We start from the raw sequence: 8,999 nt of genomic DNA on the forward strand, positions 1-8,999 counted from the left end.
TAATGTCTCCTTATATCTGACCCATTTCAAACCCAATGACAAAGTGACAGTGGCTGGGGTAAACTGCAAAATACCTGCTCAATACAAAATACAAAGACCCACCAGATCACTGGCATAAGGAATGTGGGCACACCACAGCCAAATCTGATTTTCAAGAGAAACTAGCAGTCCAGCTCTGTGTGTGTGTGTGTGTGTGTGTGTGTGTGTGTGTGTGTGTGTGTGTGTCTGTAAATTCCCAAGCTTCTAATTTTGGCTCAAAGTTTTTTCTTCACTCTGTGGACCAAACAGCACAACAGTGGGCCACCAATTTGCAGATCTCTAACTTATATAGAAAAATTAACATCCTCCATTTTCTGGAATGCATGCTACGTAGGCATGCTACTGAAGCATTCAGGCAAAAAGTGGAAGGCCAAGGCAACCACCTGGCAAAGGGAGGACTTCATCTACAGTGCCATAAAACAAGCTCAACATTTAGACCCAATGAGATCAATTCTGAAAGTATTTCCTCCAAATAGCCACATGTTTCCTCACCTATAAATAAAATAACTGATGAGAATTGGGTTTTATCTGTAGGTGAATAAACATGCAGCTCTTTGGTTTACAGAGTTGGTACCATAAAGCCTATTATCAGTGTATGCAATTTCCTTGAATTCAGTTTGAACAAAATTATCCCAAAGCCCCTGATCCCCTCACCTCCACCTCCAGGCATGAGAAAGGAGAAGCATCATGGGAAGAGAGATATTCCACTGCTTGGCTGACATGCTAAACATCAGAACACTTGTCTCTCCTTCTCATTCCTATAAAAACATCTGTGCAAAGAGGGCCCAGCTGGCGTGCAAATATGTTCCATGATGCAGGCCAGCTTCCAGCCCCTTCCTATCACCCTTTGTCTTGTCTCCTTTCTGCCATTGTGCATTTCCCTTTTAAACATCTAATGCTTAGTGAAAAAAAATCAGTGTTAACAGGTTAAAAGTTAATGCGCTTCATCTGTTTTACCTCCTTCCATTAGTAAACTTAGACCAGTAAAGGGGTATTTGACACATTACCCGTTTGCCTATCTCCTCCATGGAAGACACTATGAGGGGTGCTCAAGAGCTGTTCATCAAAATGTCAGGCTCTAATTTGGTAAAATCATTACAACACCTGCTTTCTGGGAATTATTGTGAAATCTCACTCCTTTTCCCTTTGTGTACAGCCTGCTATTGGCCAAGAAATACACCCACTCATGACTTTTATTTATAGTTCAAGGCCTGTTTGGGATGGTGAGGAGAAAGGAATTTTCGGGAATCAGCTAGTGGTGAACAGTCCTTAGAAGATGAGGCTGAAAGGCTCTGAGACTTCTTGGGAAGGAAGCCTCCTGAGATTATCGGGTTCTTATAAAATTGTCAGGGACTTCTGAAGTTTCCATTAGTTCATACTCAGTAAGCGATGAGAACAGTTTCACCTGGAAACTATCTCAACTCCAGCCAAAGCAGCAAGCATCTGATATTCAGATAAATTTTTAAAATACAATGTGCAAAAAAAAAAAAAAAAAAAAGTAAGTCTGAAGTGCTTGAAAGTCAGAGAAGGCTCAAAATGGCAATCCTTTAGAGACCACAGAACTGGGGTTCCGGGAACCAAAGCTTATATTCAAGAGTCAGGTCTTCACCTATTTCCGCAGTCCATTTTCCTGCACAGTGACTCTCCTCTCTTACACTCCTCCCTGCTGGTTACCCAACAATACCCTCAGTAAAACGAAAATGTGGCCTTCTCAGCTCATTGAGGGATTTGAAGTAGTTTTTAATTCCAAAATTACTCATGCCTTTTTACCTACCACCTCTGCAGCTAGAAGGGATAAGAGCTAAAAGACAAGCCATAAACCCTGACGATTAAAAAGATGGAACTCTCCTGGAAATCAGCTGCTGATTTTCCTAAGAATGAACCATGCTATACTACCAATTAGCATTGTCATATGTAGCAAATAAAAATACAGGACACCGGTTAAGTTTGAATTTAAATTCAAATTCAGATAAACAGTAAATATTTTATTATACATCACAAATGTTGCAGGAACATTATTTATATTAAAGAATTATTCATTGTTTAGTTGAAATTCACTGGCCGTCCTATATTTTATTCAATAATCCTACCACCACCAATGGATTCAGGAGAATGGTTGGACTTTAGAGCCCAGTGGATTGAAGAAGAAAATTCATTCACCAAAACTAGAGAACAATAATTTTAAAATGTGGCAAGCTTTTAACGGCCACAAAAAGGTTGAAGCACCTATCTTCTCCTGCCGCTCTACAGTCAGCTAGCCCAGTGATTCTGCACCATGGCTACACATTAGAGCCACTAGGGAACAGGTAAACATCGCTGATTTTTACACCGTCCTGGACCAAATGCATCAGAATGGCATTTCTAAAGATGCTCATTTCTAATGAGCAGTCAGACTGAAAACCATTGTACTAAAAAAGCCATAAAGAAAAGCTGAAGTGTGATAGAGAGTGTGCATGACTGTTTTAGCCCAGGTTCCCAAACTCTGCTGCACACTGCATTCTCCCGGGGCTCTTGAAACATTCCTGTTGCCTGACACCCACCTCCAGGCATTCCAATTTAATTAGTGTTGGGTACAGGCTGGGCATCAGGAGTTGTAAAAGCTCCTCAGGTGTTTTAATGTAGGGCAAAGTTTGGAAACCACTCTGAAACTTACATACCTCTGTTTCTTAGGATGACAGCAGCACTAATTACTTTTGTGGGTGTAGGAATGAAATCAGACCTGCCAATCATATTTAAGAATAAATTAGATGTTACTTTTTAAGCTTATCTTTCTCATGTTGGCTGGGAGATTTAAACCCTATGAATGGAATGCTGTTTTCAAGAACTTAACTCTGCTTCTGTTTATAGGACACCTATTAACCCCTTTGCCAGGAGGTTTATCGGTGGGAGGATAATGGTCACCCAAGACCTTTGTAACTCCCTGCTTTCAATCAAAAATAACAATAATGATTACGTGCTGATATAATTCAGAGGCTTCTTTTGTGCATAGAATTTGCTTTACACACGAATGGATGGACTGACTTGGAGGGAAGAGCGTGATACCAACCTTTTGACTAATTCACAAAAAGGAAGAAAATAACCTGGGCTTTGCTACATTCAAATGTAGTCATAAGGAACACTGTATTCCTCTGATTTTTCTTACAAATTGCTAAATGCATAGTGATCCCTGGAACTGTTAGTCCTCCAACATTTAAAAGGTTACTCACCCCTAAGAAATTATTCATCTCTGATCTGACAGGAAGTGCAAGAGCATGACTTTTTAGTGCCAAAGCCAAGAGATCTGAATTTCCAAAGAAGCATGCTTTGTGGGAGGATATGGGCTTTACCCCAACTGGTTGGGTAATCTGAGAGCCAAAGGAAGACATGACTGTCAGAGAGGACACCTGACAAGTTCCAGAACTTCAGCTCAGGGAGGTATTTCACAAGACTGACCAATTTATCAAAAGCAGACAAATACTGCCAGCATGTGGTGTGTCATGGGGGAGTTCATGGGGTTCATTTGTGATGAAGCCAGAGTCTGAACATCCTGCTTGATAATGGAGGGGAAAATAAAATGATAAAACTATGACCAATACAAAGGAAAGCTTACGTCTAGTATCAGGGCTGCCTTAAGTTTTACCACCATGATAAGAAAAAAAGGAGCTTTCACTGTTTGTATAAGGTATGTAAAGACCATGAAACACTTTCTCATTTCTCATATTTTGAGAAAACTTTGGAAACATAAAATTATCTTTTACATACAAATAATTAACGTTTCTCATTACTGTGCTTTTGAGCCTTATTTATGTAGTTCATCATTTCATAACTAATGGACTTTAGGATTACTGACATTGTACACCCTTTTTAATATTTTCTAGTGTGAAGAGTAATAGGACAATAGGTGCCAGATTTATTTTGCAGGAAATAAATCAACCGGTCTAAGACATAATAAAATATTAGGAAAACGTGAATTTTAAAATTTTAAGTACATCAAGGATGGCTCTTCTTTTAAGAGAATTGAATACATGAAAGTCTATGTTGACACAAAAATCAAATTTACTTCAATTCAGCTTAGGATTCTATGCTTCAGAGGCCTCCCCAATAGGGTTGTTTTCTATACTAAGTTTTGGAGTACAATTTAAAGTGAAATTTTAATATCAACACATAAATTTTCAATAAAGAAATATTGGTTCAAGTGAGGGACACATATTGTCATAGGTGAAAGAAGCAATTAAAATTTCAGAGGGTATCAAATATCCTAAACTACTTATTTGGTATACTGTCTCTGAGACATTTAATTTGTTTCATGTAAACTCATGAATTAACAAATTTTCAGCATTTTTCACTGAGGATTAAGAACAGGAATTTTTTTTTACAAGTTACTTGACTTTGATCTCTCAAAAAGAGTTTATAGATTCCTCATGTAAATCAATGAATTGCATTTTTCCTTCATTCCTCAAACTTGACGTTAGCACTTAGCACGTCCAGTCACTATTATCACACTTGCTGGGAGAAACCATAGTGAGCAAAACATATATAGGCCTTTCTATCCTCAAAGAGCTTATAGTTCAGCGAGGGAGGCAGCCATAAATTACACAAATTACCAAGGCTAAGGATTCAGAAAAGGAGAGAGAGAGATTTGAGCTGAGACAGTGCTCTTAATAATAACAGCTACCATTTACTGACATTATGCTGTTGAAAAAAATATTAGCTCACTGAAACCATACAACTACCTACTGAATCAGGTACTTCGTATCCCATTTTGTACTTGAGAAAACTGAGGCTTAGACAGCTTAAGCAGTTTGTTAAAGGCAACTCACACAACTAGGGAGTAACAGAGCCTGCAAATGAACCCAGATGCTGCCTCCAGAACATGTACTGTATTCTTAACCATTAGTCATAGAGCCTCTCCAGGGAAAAGGATGAGATGGAGTATAATCGTCTGCTCAGGCTGCGATGAAATATTTAAACAACAGAAAAATTATTTCTCACAGTTCTGGAAGATGGGAAGTCCAAGATCAAGGTGCTGGCCCATTCTGTTTCTGACGAGGGCTCTCTTCCTGGTTTGCAGATGCGGCCTCCTCACTGTGTGCTCACATGGCCTTCTTTCTGTGGTGCACAGAAAGAGAGAGAGAGAGATCTCTCATTCTCTTCCTCTTCTTATAAGGTTACCAATCCTACTGACTTAGGGCTCCACCATTATGACCTTATTTAATTGTAATTACCCCCTAAAGCCTTAATCCCCAGATACAGTCATATTGGGGCTTAGGGCTTCACCATATGAATTCTCAGGGACACAGTTCCGTTGATAGCATAGAGTAAACTAAGTAAGAGAACAAGTGTTCCAGATAAGAAATAACTATGATTACAAATGACTAAGAGTGTAGGTTATAACAAATATGTGTGTTTGGCTAATTTTCTAGCTTAATCTAGCAACGTAACTGTACCTACCAACAGAATCCAATTTCTGTAACAGAAAATACCCTCCCTTCAGATAAAATATTTGCAAACACTGTCACCTAGTGGTAACAGGCAGGAGGTAGCTTATGGGCAAGTATTACTGAACAGGTGTATTCAGCTGCTTACTTGGGGGTGCTGACTTATCAATTTCCCCTTTTACTGTGTGCACTCCCAAGTTGCTTTTGCAAGGAATAAAATACATTACATTAAGCATTACAACATCAAGACAGTTGCCACATCTTTCCACTGAACACACACACACACACACACACACACACACACACACACACACACACACACAGTTTCAGCCTCTCAGAGAAAGGTCAGGACCCTAAATTTAATCCCATCCCACTTGAAGTTAGACCAAATACATGTGGGCTAACAGAACAGTGAGTAATATAAACCGTTAGTTGTATTCAGCAGTGTAGATTTGGGACACTGTGCTGGATAGAGTCTCAAACGGTTGAGTAATGTCACAAAACAAAAGGAATATGTAATGAGTACTGGAAAATAGGAAGTCATAGTAGCAACAACTACAGCTTTGTAACTAGTTGAAAAAATTAGGACACTAGTTTTTTGTTTGTTTGTTTGTTTTTATGTGCATATATACCAAACTACCTGGAGTCAGTACTATTCTTGGCAAGTAAGAATCATAATTGATATAAATATTCAGTCTTAATTCTAACTGGCTCAGGTGCTAAAATCACCTGAAGAAGTCAGCTTAACAGGGGCATAATGGTAACGGGAAGCGGTGCCAATAAAGGGATTACATACAAGCTCTTTGGATCCTTATTTTCCTCCACTATACATGAGGATCCTTCATTTAGGATAAACCTTCCTTCTGGTTCAACCAAAGTACTTTTCTCAGAGGAGCCATCACTAGATCCTCTCTCTGAAAGATAGCGACTTTCAATTTTAGCCTCGTCAAATCCTAAATGTCAAATCCTAAAAAGAATAAGAACTTGACAGTTTAATTAGTCCACTAACACTCAGATGTAAGTATCATTGAGTGCATTGGTTAATGACTAAGACTCTTTAAAACTCTTTATGTTAAACTCTTTGTAAAACTCTTTGTAAACTATGTAAAACTCTTTATGTTAAAACTCTTTATGTTGCAAGTAACAAGAAAATTCAAATTGAAGCCACTTGAGCGAAAAGGAAACAGTTCAGGGACATCTCAAGAAAAAGCGCATGTAGGGCCCACACAGCACCACCAGAACTCTTTTCTCCCTCACTATTTATCAGCACTGCTTTTGATTCCTTTGCAGGCTGACTTAAGCTTCATGGACCCAAGATGGCAGCTGGCAACTCTGGGCTGCAAAGTTCAAGTACAGAAGGGGTTAATAAAATCTAGTTTTCCAGCAGCCCCACAGAATTTGTCATTTTATTTCATTGACTTAGATTCAGTCACACCTCTGAACCAATTACATAACAACAGTGATGGGATAATCTAAAGCTGAAGGGCACTATCAATTTTAAACAATCCACATGGCTGAAAATGGAAGGAAAGATGAATTACCCAAAGAATAATCAACATGCTTTTGGCAGGAAAAGGAGGAGAAAATTGATGCTGGGATGGTAACCAATAGAAGCCCACAATATTGGAATGGTGCGCCTTTGCTCCCAGTGAGGGTTGCACCTATTCAAGGTGAAAAAACGTATACCGTGTTTCCCTGAAGATAAGACCGGGCCTTATATTAATTTTTGCTGCAAAAGAAGCATTAAGGCTTAAGTTCAGGGGATGTGTCCTCCTGAAAAATCATGTTAGGGCTTATTTTCCGGTTAGGTGTTATTTGGGGGGAAACACGGTAGCACTAGGGCGTGCGTAGAATTTCAGCTGATGCTCTCCATAGCACAGCCAGGAGAGACTGCAGAGTGGGTTATTACCCTCATCATCACTATTAGTCAAACCTGCCTCCTGCTACAACTATTCATTTTGATATCAAAATACCACAGGAGCTGTGACAGTTCAATTGCCTGATCTCTTCTCAGATGGCTCTTCTATTTCGTTTGTCAGATCCTTATTCTCCTCCCGTTCAGTGAATCAGGGCAATTACTGAAGTCCTGCACGTACTCCTCTCCTCCTCTCCCCTCTCTCTGACCTTTTCTTGATCTCAGCCATTCTCCAGGTTTCAGTGACCACAATCTTGAGTGTAACTTCCAAAATGTCATCTCCTGGCCCATCTTATGAATCATGGAACTTTGTAAATCAATCCAGTTCTCATTTGCAAACTTTGTGTCTCAGAGTCCTGGGTTTGTTCTTGCTTGATGCCAAAAAGACTAGGTGGGAGTTTTATTAAATATATGAAGGAGCAAGAAGTCTAAGCCACACTCTGAGTAAAGGTTTACTGTTTGGTAAATACCCCTCCCACTACATGCTAAGCTCCTTGAGGACAGAGACTATTCCCCTGTGGTACCCAAACCAAATTTAATCAGTAAGTTTTTGTCAAAATACACACAGCTTTCACTGCAATGCAACTCTCCCTTCTACGCCTTTTCTGATAACCAATCCTCTCATTTCCACTAGAACAGGTACAGGGAAAGAATGATGGCTAGCGTACCATAGCCATCTATCGCAGCTTTGAACAGCTATGATACGTATTAGGAATTGCTATTAGGAATTGCATTGGTGTGTGTGTGTGTTTGGTGGGGGCAGGGGGGTTGTTTCCCAGCATGAAAATTCCCTTCCTATGCTTGGTGAACTCACCTTCTGTGTGAGGAGGCAAAATACAGTCTCTCATGGTGTAAACTGACAATCACAGATAAGTGCTTTTTTCCTCTGAGTTTTGACAGTTAATGCTTGGGATGCGGACCTCACCTGGGTATATGGACCTGCATCTGGAACTGTGACTCTTAAGCAATTTACCTAAACACGCGGGGACCAGCTAGAATTCATTCCACTTGTGACATCTCGCTTGTGACGTCTCGTGTCCAGCGGTGGCAGTTCTCTATTCGGACAGGTCCTAAAGAATGATCTTAATCATGACATGGGGAGCTTCTGTGATTTTGCTAATCGCCTCTTGGACAGACGCAATAAACCCAGACCAATTCTTTATGATCTGGCCTACCTCAACCAAAAACAGACGTCTGCAAAGGAAATTGAGAAGAGGAAAGAAAAAAAAAAAACACACACACGGTGTGGCATCCCAAGACCGACTGGCAGACGCCCCGAGAGCAACCGACTGCCAAGTGTCAAGAGACGTGAGGACTAAAGGATGGATTTTGTGCGACAGCACTCACTGGTGACTTGAGAAGAAGCCTTTCCTTGGATGGGCAGGGACCACAACCTGAAGTGGTAAAACGTTAGGATAAAAGGTAAGAACATGAAGACACCAAGTGTAAACTTTGTGTTTCCTTCCCCCTCCCGGGAATTTTGTTATCAAGGGAGGTGACTACAGAGGGTGGCAGGTGACTCGGGCCAAGGGAGGTTAGCACGATTTTTTGCGATGGGAGTCGTGACAGCATGTTTTACTTGTCGATAGGAAAGATCAAACAGGGAAGAAAAAACAACAACGAACGAT

Source organism: Rhinolophus hipposideros (genome assembly GCF_964194185.1).
Source record: "Rhinolophus hipposideros genome assembly, chromosome: 23".
In the NCBI taxonomy this organism is placed as follows: domain Eukaryota; kingdom Metazoa; phylum Chordata; class Mammalia; order Chiroptera; family Rhinolophidae; genus Rhinolophus; species Rhinolophus hipposideros.